Raw genomic sequence first — 16,100 nt, 5'->3', positions numbered from 1 at the left:
TCCAGAAAAATGGTTGAATCTCAGTACGAGCAGCAAGCTTAACTTGCCCTGTTCCCATCACCCATCTCCTCCAGCTCTGTGGTAGCCTTGAAAATCAACAGTCCACAATTACAGTAAAAGCCAACAGCCTGGCAGCTACTGGAGGACGCACGGTAGTGTCAGATAGAGTTCCTTCAAAACCTCATTCCCACACATCTGTCAGGGTTTGCCCTCTCTGGGAGTTCCCAGGAAGACATTGATTGCAAGCCAGTCTTTATTTGACTTGACCTGAAGATCACCTGCTGCAAAAACCCTTCTTCCTGGGGACATTTATTGAAAACATTTGGAGGCAACTATTTAATTTCAAGGTGCTTGAAGTAGTGGATACTAGCTGGCAAACAATAGGCTAACCAAAAAGCTTTCAAGGAAAAGCCAGGGAATGAGATGTCTGTAGGAACTCGACATATTCCTAAAAAGCTAGAAGGCCACATGCCTGCAGAGGGCTGTGCATGAGCCCAGGGTTGTGTGGATGCTTAGGAAAGACCTGAGAAGGCCCTAAGTTCTCACCTCTGTGCAACATATCCTTGAAGCTGTGTGCAGGCAGGCAGTGAAGGCTCAAACAGAATTGTCAAGGCCCTGGCTGAGTGTCGAAGGCTAGCCCCAATTTACTCACAGAGCCCCTTTGCAAAAACTGGGAAACTCACTGGTCCCTGGTATTTAAGGAAATCTGTATCCAATTGCTACCTGACCACTAAACTAACTATACGGAGACTTCACCAACCAAACATGACAAAGAATACAGACTTTACAGACTATGTCAGAAAAGTCACTAAACAAACAATAACTGACAGCAACTATGACAAGCCCTGGGGAAGGGTGAGAATCTAATTTCTGCAGTTGCCACATTATAGCATTTTAAATGTGTAATTTTCAACAAACAATTACAAGACATTCAAAGAAACAGGAGTATGGGCAATATACAGGAAAAAAGCAACTAATAGAAACTGTCTCTGTAGAAGCCCAGGACTTAAGATGTTCCCTCACGTATACCTACAATAGTGTTTGACCAAACAGCTAGCCACCCCATGGCTCAGTCAAGGTGGCACAATTAACCATCATACCTTTTACAAAAAATATGAGGCCAGCCACGGTGAGTCATGCCTATAATCCCAACACTTTGGGAGGCCGAAGCAGGCGAATCACGAGATCAGAGATTGAGACCATTCTGGGCAACATGGTGAAACCCCATCTCTACTAAAATATAAAAAATTAGCCAGGCGTGGTGGTGTGTGCCTGTAGTCCCAGCTACTCGGAAGCCTGAGGCAGGGGAATCACTTGAACCTGGGAGGCGGAGATTGCAGTGAGCCGAGATCGTGCCATTACACTCCAGCCTGGCAACAGAGTGAGACTCCGTCTCAGAAAGAAAAAAAAGAAAGAAACTCACATGGCCATGATAAAAGAAAAAATCAAAAAATAATAGATGTTGGCATGGATGTGCTAACAGGAGAACACTTTAACATTGTTGGTGGGAACGTAAACTAGTACAACCACTATGGAAAACAGTGTGGAGTTTCCTTTAAAAACTAAAAATAGATCTACCATTTGATCCAGCATTCCTACTACTGGCTATCTACCCAGTGGAAAAGAAGTCATTATATAAAAAAGATACTTGCACACACATGTTTATAGCAGCACAATTCACAATTGCAAAAATATGGAACCAGCCCAAATGCCCATCAATCAACAAGTGAATAAAGAAAATGTGATACACACACACACACACATATATATACACATATACATATACACACACCATGGAATACTACTCAGCCATAAAAAGGATTTAAACAATGGCATTTGCAGCAAACTGGATCCTGGATGGAATTGGAGACCTTTATTATTTATTTATTTATTTTTTAGACAGAGTCTTGCTTTGTGGCCAGGCTGGAGTGCAATGGTGCAATCTCAGCTCACTGCAACCTCTGCCTCCCCGGTTCAAGTGATTCCCCTGCCTCAGCCTCCCAAGTAGCTGGGATTACAAGCACACGCCACCACACCTGGCTAATTTTTTGCATTTTAGTAGAGATGGGGTTTCACCATGTTGGCCAGGATGGTCTTGATCTCCTGACCTCTTGATCCGCCCACCTCAACCTCCCAAAGTGCTGGGATTACAGGCCTGAGCCACCGTACCCTGCCTGGAGAACATTATTCTAAGTAAAGTAACTCAAGAACGGAAAACCAAATATCGTATGTTCTCACTCATAAGTGGGAGCTAAGCTATGATGATGCACAGGCAAAAGAATGATACAATGGACTTTGGGGACTCAGGGGAAAAGGGGGGTGAGGGATAAAAAATGAGTTTCGCATCCATTAGGATAACTATTTTTTTAAAAAAAGGATTGATGATGATGAATACAAATTAGGACCCTGGTCCATTGCTGGTGGGAATGTAAAATGGTGCAGCTGCTATGGAAAACAGTATGGTGTTTCCTCAAAAAGTTAAATATAGATAAACCATAGAATCTAGCAATTTCTTTTCTGGGTGTATGCCCAAAAGAATTGAAAGCAGGGATTCAAACAGATACTCCTACAGCCATTTCATAGCAGCACTATTCTCAATAGCTATAGGGTGGTAACAATCCAACCAACAAATGAATGGATTTTTAAAATGTATTATATACATAAAATTGGATATCATTCAGCCTTTAAAAGGAGCAAAAATTCTTTTGCATACAAAAGGATGTATGTGATTTTAATATATATCATAACATTGATGAACATTGAAGACACTGTGCTTGGTGAAATAAACCAGACACTGAAGAGCAAATATTGCATGATGCTGCTTGTAGAACAGACAAATCCATAGAGTCAGAAAGTAGAATCAAGGTTGTAAGGCACTTGGGGAGGGAGGAATGGGGAGTTATTATTTCATGGGTACAGAGTTCTATTTGGGATGGTGAAAATTTCTGGAAATGGATAGTGGTGACTATTGCACAACGTTGTGAATATACTTAATGTCACTGAATCATAGACTTAAAATAGTTGAAGCTGGGTGCAGTGGCTCATGCCTGTAATCTCAACACTTTGGGAGGCCAAGGCGGGAGGATTGCTTGGGTCCAGGAGGTTGAGATCAGCCTGGGCAACATAGTGAGACCCCATCTCTATTAAAAACAAGCAACTAACTAAAAATAGTTAAAATGGTAAAGCGTATGTTATTTTACCACAATAAAAAGGGGAGAAAAGATCTGAGATCTGAAAATCATATATATATATTATGTATGTGTATATATATAAATGAAATTCATGCTTCTTATTAAAAGTTAAAATAGTTGGTAAGTAACATATTCACTGTTAACAGTTTAATCTGCTAGTCAATGTGTGCATGCTTAGTTTGTTGTTGCTATTATTTTGGGGTTTTACAAATGAGATCAATAGCATGTCCTGATAGCTCCCTGTTCCTATACATATGTAGCTACAAGGTTTAGTACTAGAATACTTAGAGAAAGAAAATCCTATTTTTTTTTTCTTCTGTGTTTAGGAATATTACAGCGAATGAGTCTTCTTTGGTGGTCCAGCGACACCAGCCCTTATACTTCACAGCGTGAGTGGTATGTTAATTGGTGATAAACCCAGAATGATAGTCCTGGTAGCAAAGGAGTTGTGGAAGTTAAAGCAGATGTCCCCAACCTTCTCCTGAGGATACCTTTAGTGTAGTGTGACATGGTGATAGTTTGAGTTGGGAAAGAAAGACCCAGGAGTGGTAGGGGAGGGGAGACGTAAAGAGAGGGGAAGGGAAGGTGAGGCTGGCACTGGAGAGAAACTACTTCTGTTTCTCTCCTTTATTGGGAATTCTGTCTCCAGCCAGGAAGTCAGAGCAGAGACGGGAGGTGGGGCATGGAAGCAGTGTTTGTCTTGGATGATAAAGAGGTAAGGTTTGGGTTAACAATTTGCTCAAAGTTGATCCATTAGCTAACATTTGCTATCTCCGGGCAAGGGAACTAGATGGCTGGATGATGAACTAAGAAAAGACTTTATACCATGTGCCTTTTACTTTGGAATTTTGTACCATTTGACTTCACTAAGCCAAATGTTATGAGAGTTTCCCAAGATAAGGACTTAGAACTGTGTTTTCATTGTCTGATATAGAGCATAACAGTAGATCTAAACTCAGGGACATTCCCAAGGATCCGAGACGTGGAGGGATCCCAACAGATTACTGGGTCTACACATTGCCTCCAGCCATGGCCCTAACTGTATAGATCAAAAAAAGCAACATATCATGGTAATTCAACATGTCAGCTCTGGAACAGGCTGCCTGGATTCAAGCCCTGGCCTTGCTGGTCATTAGCCTTGTTACTTTGGGCAAGTTATTTAATCTTTCTGTGACTCAATTTCCTCAGTTATAAGTAAGGGATGATTATAATAGTAATAATACTTACCTCACAGGGCAGTTGTAAATTCATGTTAAGAGCTTAGTAATAAAAGTGTTGCTACTATTGTTGTTGTTGTTATTGTTGTTGTCAACGTACCTCAGCAACTGGGGAAAGGACTCTGGCTTCCTAGTGCTGTATCTTTCCCACCATGCTGCTGCTGCTAATAATAATAATAATAGCTAACATCTAATGAGCACTTACCATGTTCCAGACACAATCCTGAATTACTTTGCATACATTCACATTGAATCTTTTTTTTCTTTTTTTTTCTGAGGCAGGGTCCTCTATCACCCAGGCTGGAGTGCAGTGACGTGAACATGGCTCACTGCAGCATCGACCTCCTGGGCTCCAGCGATCCTCCTGCCTCAGCCTCCCAAAGTGCTGGGATTACAGGCGAGAGCCACCACTCCCAGCTCCTCATTGAATCTTCTCATGGAGTCTCATGGAGTAGGAATTATTATTACTTTCATTTTAGAAGTGACAAAGCTGAGACTTAGAGAGATTCAGTAACTTGCCCAGAGTCACGGTGCTACTAAGTGGAGGAGTCAGGAATTGAAATCAGATATAGCACCTGAATTTCAACATTGGATTAACAACTCAACAAGCAGAAGTGTCAGTTCACTTTAACAAAAAGCAGTTCAAAACGGTCCTCCTCCCCAACCCACTGCAGTTTCCTCTGTATTTCCCCACGCAGTTCCACCATGATGTTTTCTACAATTAGCAATAGGAATCGAACCACTTATTGTTCTTTTTAAACTGAAAACATCATTATTTTGCTAAATGTTAATAATTCTTAAAGCTCTCTATTTTCTCAACCCAGTAGCATAAGCACACCAACCCCGCTAAAACCCAAAGCACAAAACGTTCAGATCAAACTCCTTTTTTTTTTTTTTAAGTGGAGCCTTGCTCTGTCACCCAGGCTGGAGTGCAATGGTGCGAACTTGGCTCACTGCAACCTCCACCTCCCAAGTTTACACCATTCTCCTGCCTCAGCCTCCCAAGTAGCTGGGACTACAGGCGCCCACCACCATGCCCGGCTAATTTTTTGTATTTTTAGTGGAGACGTGGTTTCACCATGTTAGCCAGGATGGTCTCCATCTCCTGACCTTGTGATCCGTCCACCTTGGCCTCCCAAAGTGCTGGGATTACAGGCGTGAGCCACGGCACCCAGCCAAACTCTTTAGTGTTAAAAAAAACTTGGTTATATTATTAAGGATTGATGTTTTCTAATGAAAACACACCTTGCAGAAAGGAGGGTGTTACAGACTAAGGGTTTGTGACCCCCTCACATTTCTAGGTGGAAGCCCTCACCCCCAATGTGATGGTGTTGGGAGGTGGGCCTCTGGAAGATTATTAGGTTTAGATGAGGTCTTGAGGGAGGCCCCCATGACGGGATCAGTGTTCTTGAGACTGTAGCTTGCTGTCTTCCCACCAAGTGAGGACACAGCAAGAAGGCAGCTGTCTATGTCTAGAGGCTGTGGTGTTGGCCCTCACCAGGAACTGAATCAGTCAGCATCTTGATCTCAGACTTCTCAGCCTCCGGAACTATAAAGATACACATTTCTGTTGTTTCATCCACCCAGTCTACGGTATTTTGGTATAGCAGCCCAAGCAGACTAAAACAGAGGAGCTCCCTGAAGATAAAATTCATTCTTTTTTTTTTTTTTTTGAGATGGAGTCTTGCTCTGTCACTCAGGCTGGAGTGCAATGGCACAATCTTGGCTCACTGCAACCTGTGCCTCCCATGTTCAAACGATTCTCTCGCCTCAGACTCCCAAGTAGCTGGGAGTACAGGCGTGCGCCCAGCTAATTTTTGTATTTTTAGTAGAGACGGGGTTTCACCGTGTTGCCCAGGCTGGTCTCAAACTCCTAACCTCAAGTGATCCACCCGCCTCAGTCTCCCAAAGTGCTGGGATTATGGGTGTGAGCCACCATGCCCAGCCAAAATTCTTTGATAGTTAAGGAAAACTTGATTTTTTATAAAAATAGCAAAGAGCCAGGCAGTGTAGCAATAAGGGAGTGAGGCAAATGGCCTGCCTCTAGCATTTGACATCATGCAGCAGGACACAGCCGGGGACACCAACTCCCTCAAGTAGTGCAGATATTTCCAGAGAGCTCAGTTACACCTAAAAGTGCTGGTGACGGCACAGTCACAGTTCATATCACTCTGTCATGTCTTCTGTGAGAAGCCCAGAATGAATGTCACAGATCCTGCCACAGTCATGATCCACTCCAGAGGATTTGAGGGTGACAGTTGTTTCCAAGGCATGGGAGAAGCTGTGTATTGGACATCTGTTGCAAAGAGAAAAAGTGACTACACAGGGATGACCAACTTGTAGAGACTTCCCTGCTCATAGTTTCTAGAGACATATGCTGAGTGGTGTTTACTGGTCATTAGCTCAGGTACCTCTGAGAGATTCTGCCTAAACTACTATAAATCTCTTATTTGAGCAGCGAGTAGATAGCCATGAATATGCATGAGAAAAGAAATGCTGATATGTGTTTCTGAAAATAAAGATCAGCAAAAGGCCAAAAAGTTCAAAATGTAGCCACATGTCCACCAGAGCATGGCTGACAAATACGCCACACACACCCTTCCTGGGCCCCTGGCAGACATCGGTAATCAGTCATTGCAGATATCGCTGCTGAGGCTGTCTGCGACTGCAGAAATTCTTCCAGATCAGGACTCCAGGGAGCCACTAACCCATCCTTCAGACTTAACTCTCCTACAAAAGTTTTGCCAACCTTGTCCTAGTTTCACCAATTAGTTAGGGACACCGTACTAAGTATTTTTAGCTGTATTCTCTCCTCTTCCTCCTGCCACCTTGCCTCAAGTTCCAGCCCTCTTTTCTCAGGGAATCCTTTATACACTTCACTCTTTGTGACCTTCCATGGTCCAAAATAACCTCAAAGATAAACTTGCCCAAGAGGCACTGTCACAGTTAGGGATGACATTAAGTACAGGCATACCTCAGAGACACTGCAGGTTTGATTCCAGACCATCACAACAAAGTGAATAATATAATAAAGCAGGTCACACACTTTTTTTGGTTTTCCAGTGCATATAAAAATTATGTTTACACTATACTGTAGTCTTTTAAGTGTGCAATAGCATTATGTCCAAAATAGATATGCTTTAGTTTAAAAGTACTCTATTGCTAAAAAATGCTAACAATCTGAGCCTTCAGTGTATCTTAATCTTTTTGCTGGTGGAAGGTCTTGCCTCTTTTGACGGCTGTTGACTGATCAGAGTGGTGGTGCTGAAGGTTGAGGTGACTGTGGCAATTTCTTAAAATAAGACAATAATGGACTTATTGATGAACTCTTTTACAAAATATTTCTCTGTAGCATGCAATGCTATTTGATAGCATTTTACTTACCCACATTAGAACTTCTTTCAAAATTGGGAGTCAATCCTCTCCAACCCTGCCACTGCTTTATCAACTAAGTTGATGTAGCATTCTAAATTTTTTGTTGTAATTCCAACAATGTTTACAGCATGTTCACCAGGAGTAGATTCCATCTCAAGAAACCTCTTTCTTTGCTCATCTATAAGAAGCAACTCCTCATTCATTTAAGTTTGGTCATGAGACTACAGGAATCCAGTCACATCTCTAGGCTCCACTTATAATTCTAGTTATCTTGCTATTTCCACTATATCCGAGGTGACTTCTTCCACTAAAGTCTTGAACTCCTCAAAGTCATCCATGAGGGTTGGAATCAACTTCTTCCAAACTCCTCTTAATGTTGATATTTTGGCCTCCTCCCATGAATCAAAAATGTTCTTAATGGCATCTAGAATGATGAATCCTTTCTGGAAGATTTTCAATTTATCCAAATCCATCAAAGGAATCACTACCTATGGTAGCTACAATTGTATAAAATGTATTTCTTATATAATAATATTTAAAAACCAAAATTACTCCTTGATCCATAGATTGCAGAATGGATGTTGTGTGAGCAGGCAGGAAAATAACATTAATCTCTTTGTACATCTCCATCAGAGCTTTTGGGTGACTAGGTACATCATCAATGAGCGGTCATGTTTTGCAAGGAATCTTTTTTTTTTTCTGAGCTTTAAGTCTCAACAGGGGGCATAAACTATTCACTAATTCATGCTGTAAACGGATGTGCTGTCATCCAGACTTTGTCATTCCATTTCTAGAGCACAGACAGAGTAGATTTAGGATAATTCTTAAGGGTCTTGGGATTTTTGTAATGGTGAGTGAACACTGGCTTTAATTTAAAGTCACCAGCTGCATTAACCCGTAACAAAAGAGTCAGCCTGTCCTTTGAAGCTGACTTGAAGCCAGGCCTTGAGTTCTCTTTACTGCTATAAAAGTTCTAGATGGCATCTTCTTTCAATAGAAGGCTGTTTTATCTACACTGACAATCTGTTGTTTAGTGTAGCCACCTTCATCAGTTATCTTGGGCTAGGTCTTCTGGATAACTTGCTGCAATTTCTACATCAGCATTAGCTACTTTACCTTGCACTTCTATGTCATGGAGACAACTTCTTTCCTTAAACCTCATGAACCAACCTCTGCTAGCTTCCACCTTTTCTTCTGCAACTTTCTCACTTCTCTGTGTCTTCAAAGAATTGAAGAGAGATAGGGCCTTACTCTGGACAAGGCATTGGCTTAGGGGAATATTGTGACTGGCTTGATTTTCTATCCAGATCACTCAAACTTTCTCTATATCAACAATAAGACTCTTTTGCTTTCTTATCATTCATGTGTTCAATGGAGTAGCACTTTTAATTTCCTTCAAGAACTTTTTCTTTGCATTCACAACTTGGCCAACTGTTTTGTGCAAGAGGCCTTGCTTTCAGCCCATCTTGGCCTCCCACATGCCTCCCACTAAGCTTAATAATTTCTCCCTTTTGATTGATAGTGAGAGATGGGGTGGGGCGTGGTGGCTTATGCCTGTAATCCCAACATTTGGGGAGGCCAAGGTGGGTGGATCACTTGAGGTCAGGAGTTAGAGAGCAGCCTGGCCAACATGGTGAAACCCTGTCTCTACTAAAAATACAAAAATTAGCTGGGTGTGGTGGCACATGCCTATAGTCCCAGCTACTTGGGAGGCTGAGGCAGGAGAATTGCTTGAACCTGAGAGGTGGAGGTTGCAGGGAGCCGAGACTGCACCACTGCACTACATACAGCCTGGGCCTCAGAACAAGACTCCATCTCAAAAAAAAAAAAAAAGAAAAAGAAAAAAGAAAATTAGATGTGCTCCTCTTCCTTTACTTGAATATTTAAAGGCCATTGTACGATTATTAATTGTCCTAATTTCATATCATTGTGTCTCAGGAAGTAGGGAGGGCCAAGGTAAGGGAGAGATAGGGGAACAGCCAGTCGGGGGAGCAGTTAGAACACATACATTTATTAAGTTCTCCATCTTATATGATTCCCCAAAACAATAAAACAGTAACATCAAAAATCACTAATTGGCCGAGCGCAGTGGCTCATGCCTGTAATCCCAGCACTTTGGGAGGCTGAAGTGGGTGGATCACTGGAGGTCAGGAGTTTGAGATCAGCCTGACCAACATGGAGAAACCCTGTCTCTACTAAAAATACAAAACTAGCCGGGTGTGGTGGCGCATGCCTGTAATCTCAGCAACTTGGGAGGCTGAGGCAGGAGAATCACTTGAGCCCAGGAGGCAGAGGTTGCAGCAAGCTGGGATCATGCCATTGCACTCCAGCCTGGGCAACAAGAGAGAAATTCCATGTCAAAAAAAAAAGAAAGAAAGAAAGAAAAAGAAAAGAAAAAGAAAAAATCACTGATCATAGTTTACCATAACAAATATAATAATGAAAAAGTTTGAATTATTGTAAGAATTACCAAAATGAATACATGCTGTTGGAAAAATGGCACCAATAGACTTGCCTGATGCCAGGTTGCCACAAACGTTCAATTTGTTAAAAAAAAAAAAAAGAAAAAAAAAGCAGTAGACAGTATCTAGGATGTGCAACAAAGCGAAATGCAATAAAGCAAGGTATGCCTGTATATCGAACAACTGGTTCAGCCCAGGTGTTGATCAATGAGAATTGTTCTCTGCCTATAAACAGCCATGAAGATAGCCATGCACACAGAGCGCGTTACCTTGGAGAAGCATGACAGCCAGCCAGAGAGTTGGCATTTGCAGGCAGCATTCGGAAGATATGCTGACTTGTATACTCGATAAAAACAGAACTGTCTGTAAATGCTAAAGGACTTTTGAGTCAGTGCAACTGCTTCGTGTGGATTTATGGACTTCACACTGACGGTGCCCAGCACATGCTTTGTCCTTAAGAAAGGCATGGGTCAGGGTGTCCTCTCTTGGCCCATGAGGACACCTTGGTTCTCACCTCTCCCCGACTTCAACCCTCTGGACTCTACAACTAAGGCTTCTTCAGTTTGGTCCATTTTTTTGTACTAAAACATATCCTCCAAAAAGTGATTATTTGGAGGCGTGTGCAATTTGTTCTCAGCACGTAGGGTCAACAAGGTCTATTCTTAATCCCTGTCAGTTGGAAAGAAAAACAATAAAGGAAAAGTGTCCAGCCAGCCAGTGATGATTATATATGCCTCTTGAATGAAATGTGGGTATCTTAGAACTGTTCCCAATGTGTGTTCCTGGATCTTCTGCCTACTTTCAATCCCCAGGTTTGATTCCAGGACACCCCCATGAGACCTACAGAATGGGAATCTTTAGCTAAAAAGACCAATACTCTACTTTTTAAAATAAGCTTTGCAAACTTGAGGCTTTGGAGCATTTGGTCATTCTGCCCAAAGACTTGGCCTTTCCTTGAACAGATTTCTTAACAATGAAATCTTGAAAATTCAAAACATTAGCTTTCTTAGTCACCTTCATAGTGGAATTTAATCACAGACAAAACAGATATGAGATAAAGAAGTAAATACTGGCACAAATATCACTGAATACAAGGCTGATTGCTGGTTACAGTCCTGGAGGACAAACGGTTCCTTTGCTTCTGTGTCATTCAGTCCAGTCAACATTGATTATTCCTATGATAGAAAATCAAGGATAGATGATATCACAGAAGAGATAATCGAGGATGTTTCGGGCTGATCTCTGGAATGCACTCAAGGTCACAGTGTGACTCAGGCACTTGGTCTCACTGTGTCCCTGGCTTTGGCTCCTCTTCAGACTCTCACAAACTCAGCAGATAGGAAGGTGTCATGGATGAAAGAGTCCTGTTCAACCCAGATCTATTTACGGTAAGTCCCTGTATGCAAAGTCTTTTAATGTTTTCTCTGTAGGTCTCAGAATTAAAATGCCAGTCTCCAAATGGCCTTCAGTTGATACAAGTATATTCCAGATTGAAATATGAGTTTTGAGGTTTTATTTTGGGAATTAGGCTAGTGAGGTTAAAAACTATGGACTTTGGGCTCAGACAAACTGAGTTCAAATTCAGAATTTGATGGTTAACAACTGAGGACCTTGACCAAGTGGTTTGTCTTCTTTGAGCTTCAGATTTCCCTTATTTTAAATGGCTATAACACTTCCAACCTCATGGATTTCCTAAGAGGATTGAATAAAATAATGTACATGGAAGCACCAAACACAGTTCCTAGCACGCAGTGTACCCTTAGTAAATGTTAGTGCACTTCTAGTTAAGAAGCTGAGTAAACTTCCAACACTTACCATTATCTCTTCTAGCCAAAGTAAGTTAATCATTGACTGTCAAAAGCAGGTCACAGAAGATCTAGGAAACAATAACAGGGTTGTCCTTCAGCTCAGTGTTTTAAAGCAGACTTTGAAATTTTATGACAAGTATGTGTTATGGACATTGAAAAAAAAAAAAAAAAAAACAATTCCACACCAAAAAATGAGAAGCACATAATCTCAGAAGAAAGAACAATTGACAATGTGAACATTCACACACTCACACATTCACACACAGACACACAAACATGTGCACCACATTATTTTTATTTTTCTCATTGGCTACAGATCAGACCAGATTGGACTTGATCCTGTGTGGAGGCACTATTCTAGAAGTAGCACCGAATCTGTCTTCTCCGGCACAGGAGTCAGGGCATCTAGCAACCTTCCCTGGGACCCAGCAAGAGAGGTGTCATAAACTGCTGGCAAGCCTGTGCCTCCATACTGCCCAGAGGCCAGACATCTCCATGGAACTGGCATGGCAGCAGTCACAAATTCTAACCACCCTGTGCTAGATTTCTCTGGGCATACGGAGAGCCACGTACTCTTTCCATTTCACATGTGAAAAAACTGAGACATAAAGAGGTTAAAGGATTTTTCTAATTAACATTCAGTGGTGAAAATAGGACAAGAAAGTATATTTTAAACCTGGGGCCATTGTTCAAAGAGTTGAGGGCAATCTACCCAACCACCTATGCACTCTGCAGGCAAGAAAAACAGAACAAGTAGGGCAACTATAAATCTGCTGGCATCAATCAGCACAACAAAAATAGCACTACTAGTGCCTTTTTTATTCCCAAGAAAATGTGTCATCTATAGCCAATTATTTAAAGAAAAGTTCACGTGAGTGACTTTTTTTTTTTTTTTTAGATATAAACATCAAGGCCAGGTGCAGTGGCTCACACCTGTAATCCCAGCACTTTGGGAGGAGTGAAGTGGAGGAAGAGGTACGTTCAACTACAGAGGAGGAAACTGAGGCCCAGAGGGGAAAAGTGACTTGATTGACAAAAATTGGATTCTGGTCTTTGTTCTGCCAAAGGTTCGTTGTGAGATGGGAACAAGTTTCAGCCTTACTGTCTCAATTTAATGTTTAAACCATTGTGCTTCACATTCTAAGGACTGCTGTCACCAACATGCTTGCTCATATGCAAAGCGAAATGCTTTGAATTCATGTAAAGAAAGATTTGCAGTGAGTCAAAGCCTTATTGTTGACAAATAGTTATAGGCCAAGCTACATTTGGGAGTGATGATATTTTCTGCCGCTGGTGCCCGTCCTTCAGGAGTCAGGTGAGCACTGCAGGTGGAGATGAGAGGCAAGTTTCACTTGCTCAAAAATGTATCTTTCCCCCATCGATATGTGCCAGGACCTGCAATTCCCACCATCTGTCTCATCTTTGGGTTAAGACAGTGCTTTCATTCATTTGTTCATCCATGTGTTTAGCCAACAGTTATTAACCTGAGCCCCTGCTGTGTACCAGGCAGGTATCAGGTGTACAGTGGCACAGTGCCTTTATGAAATCTATCATCCACTGAGGGAGATGTTTGTACTTTCTGGTAAGATCTATGACAGAAAAGAGAATAGCAGAGGGCTCAAATGGGGGAAGAGACTTGGAAGCTGTTGCTGAAGGGCGGAAAGGAGTTAATAGAGTGCTGAGTGGAGAAGCTTTCTGGGCAGTGGCAGCAGCATTGGCTAGAGGCCAAGGCTGAGGGCAGTGAAGAGCTTGGTGAATTCCAGGAACTGCCCTTGAGGCTGAAACAAAAAACGTGAGAAGGTAAGTTGTTGTAGGAAATAAATTGGAGACTTTACCAAGGTTGGTATCTGCAGAAAGTAAGTTTTTACCATAAGAATGTTGCCTTGAGTGTGATATATTCAGCCACCAGCTAACTTGGCAGGAATGATTGCCTCAAGTTGACTGGTCTCAGCAGGCAAGTGACAAAGGGTAGATCTGAGGTGGGCAGAAGGAGAAGGTAGGGGACACTGGGAAGAAGCTCCACCCCACCCAGAGGGCCTACGTGTGGAGTGAAGACTGGTGCAGCAAGGAGTGGGAAGACTGATGGGGTGTGAGCGCCCCACTGACATGGCTGTGTCACTTCCTAGACGGGACTTACTGAGGCTGTCTAAGCAACCACACACTCCATGGGGCCTGGTTCTGAGATGGAAGTATAGTCATGGCATCTTGAAGCTGACCAGGGAGACAGTCTAGTCCAAGTGGCTCATTTTACAGGTTATGACTCTATGACCTAATTCAGGTGAAGTGAAAGTCACAGCTGGCTGTGGTGAGCTTTGAAGGCTGTTCCCCGACTCTCACGCACCACGCCATCTCATCACTGATTGTGAGCATCTCCATGTAGTTGGAATCAGCTCTCAGGGGCAAGTGGGTCATATATGGAGATAGTGGGTACCCAAGAAACACTTGTCAAATGTGTTTGTGTTTGTCACAACACATACACAAAATAATGTGTTTGTCAAAATAATGTGTTTCTCCATATCAGTTTCCTTTAGTTTCTTTTAAAGTGTATGCAGATTGAAGTCTAAACCAGACCACTGTAGTCCCACACTCATACGAACTTGTGATTCATCAACATTCTTCCGAGAAATTGCCATTTTACCAGTGTGAAAACAGTATTTTAGATTAAGAATATTTAAGAACATGAAGTACACAAAATGCATCATTACACCCATCAAAGAAATTGACCAGGATCTGAAATAGGTTTCTAAAAAATTAATAAACTATAGGCATTGAGATCTACAGTATGCTCATTTAGGGGTGGGAGAAAAATTGGAGCTAGGTGAAGGGGCAAATAATGAATTATTTCACTTCTAGGAGAGATTATATTGAAGAAAAACCTAAAATCAGTATTTTTAACATCATAACAACAGAGATAATAGATAACAAGTGGATAATAGGAATTAGTAAAATTCTGGCTCTGAACATGTCTTTTTAGAAGTATAAAGATCACCAGAATGTATTAACATACAGTGTGTGTGTGCATGCGTGTGTGTGTGTGTGTGTGTGTGCACTCCTGACACATGAGAACGGTGCTGTTTCCATGGCAACGGGGGAAAGTATGTCTTGCTATGAAGCAATCTTCTTAGATTCAGACACACTTATAAAGATCATGAGCTGGAAGCTGTGAGGGATATATTTGATTCTACTATTCTTTGAGATGAGTCAGGCTGTTGTCCCTGCCTCCCCCAGCCATTCTCCTATGCTGGACCTCCAAACTGAGCTTTGAGTACATGTTTTCAATTGTTTCCCCCCATCCAGCCTAATGACCTCCATCACTGTACCATCTACTGTATCCGTTGGGGTTTCTCAAACCTGGCAGTAGGTTATGACAAAGAGCCCCCGTTGTCATTGCTCCTGAAGCACTGACTCTCTCTCTCTCTGTGTGTGTGTGTGTGTGTGTGTGTGTGTGTGTGTGTGTGTTGTAGTAGTAGTAGTAGCAGGAGGAGGAGGAGGAGGAGAGGAGGAGGAGGAGGAGGAGGAGGAGGAGGGAAAGGAAGCATCAACATAGAGTTTTACAATGTGAGAAATTTGACTTTATATCCAAGGCTTTTATAATAGTGGTCCTTGGTCTGTAATGTCTGGCTTCCTTTTGAGACAGTTAAAAAATAAGAGTTTTCATTTTCAGCCCTTTGTTTTTATTCTTGGACTTGAGGTTCACAAACCTTTCCCTTTCTTCTAATCCCATTTTTGGGTGTAGACAAAGTTCAATATAATAGTAAATGTTCCTTTGCCTTAAGTGAGCAAGTTGATTTCTAAGGCTCTGCCCAGACAGGGGTGATTGTGCCTGGGCTTTTTCTCAAAGACATGTAATGTGATTTCTAGCAGTGGCTTCTGATTGAACTTTTGTTATTTTTAATAATTCTCACAAATAATTATAATGTGGTTTACTTATTTCATTCTCTTGCCTCTTAGTGGCTAGAACTTCCAGAAATAGTGATCCTGATTAATAAGAATGCTTCAACTATTAGGCAAAAACCACAATTACTTTTGTACCAACCTAATATTTAA

The 16,100-nt window shown here is 41.9% G+C and overlaps 1 long non-coding RNA gene across 2 annotated transcripts in view; it reads left to right on the top strand.

Moving 5' to 3' along the window:
- Positions 1 to 16,100, top strand: part of LOC117072804 — a 40,672-nt gene that overhangs the window by 14,834 nt on the left and 9,738 nt on the right. For both annotated transcript variants that reach the window (XR_004432951.1, XR_004432950.1), the window contains 2 exons: positions 3,518 to 3,587; positions 12,952 to 13,120. This is a non-coding gene — a long non-coding RNA (uncharacterized LOC117072804). The remainder of the gene's footprint in view (positions 1 to 3,517; positions 3,588 to 12,951; positions 13,121 to 16,100) is intronic.

This window comes from Trachypithecus francoisi, unplaced genomic scaffold (genome assembly GCF_009764315.1).
Source record: "Trachypithecus francoisi isolate TF-2019V2 unplaced genomic scaffold, Tfra_2.0 Lachesis_group4, whole genome shotgun sequence".
NCBI lineage: Eukaryota > Metazoa > Chordata > Mammalia > Primates > Cercopithecidae > Trachypithecus > Trachypithecus francoisi.
Note: the sequence above shows the minus strand (reverse complement) of the source record. Positions and strands in the feature narration are given on the sequence as shown.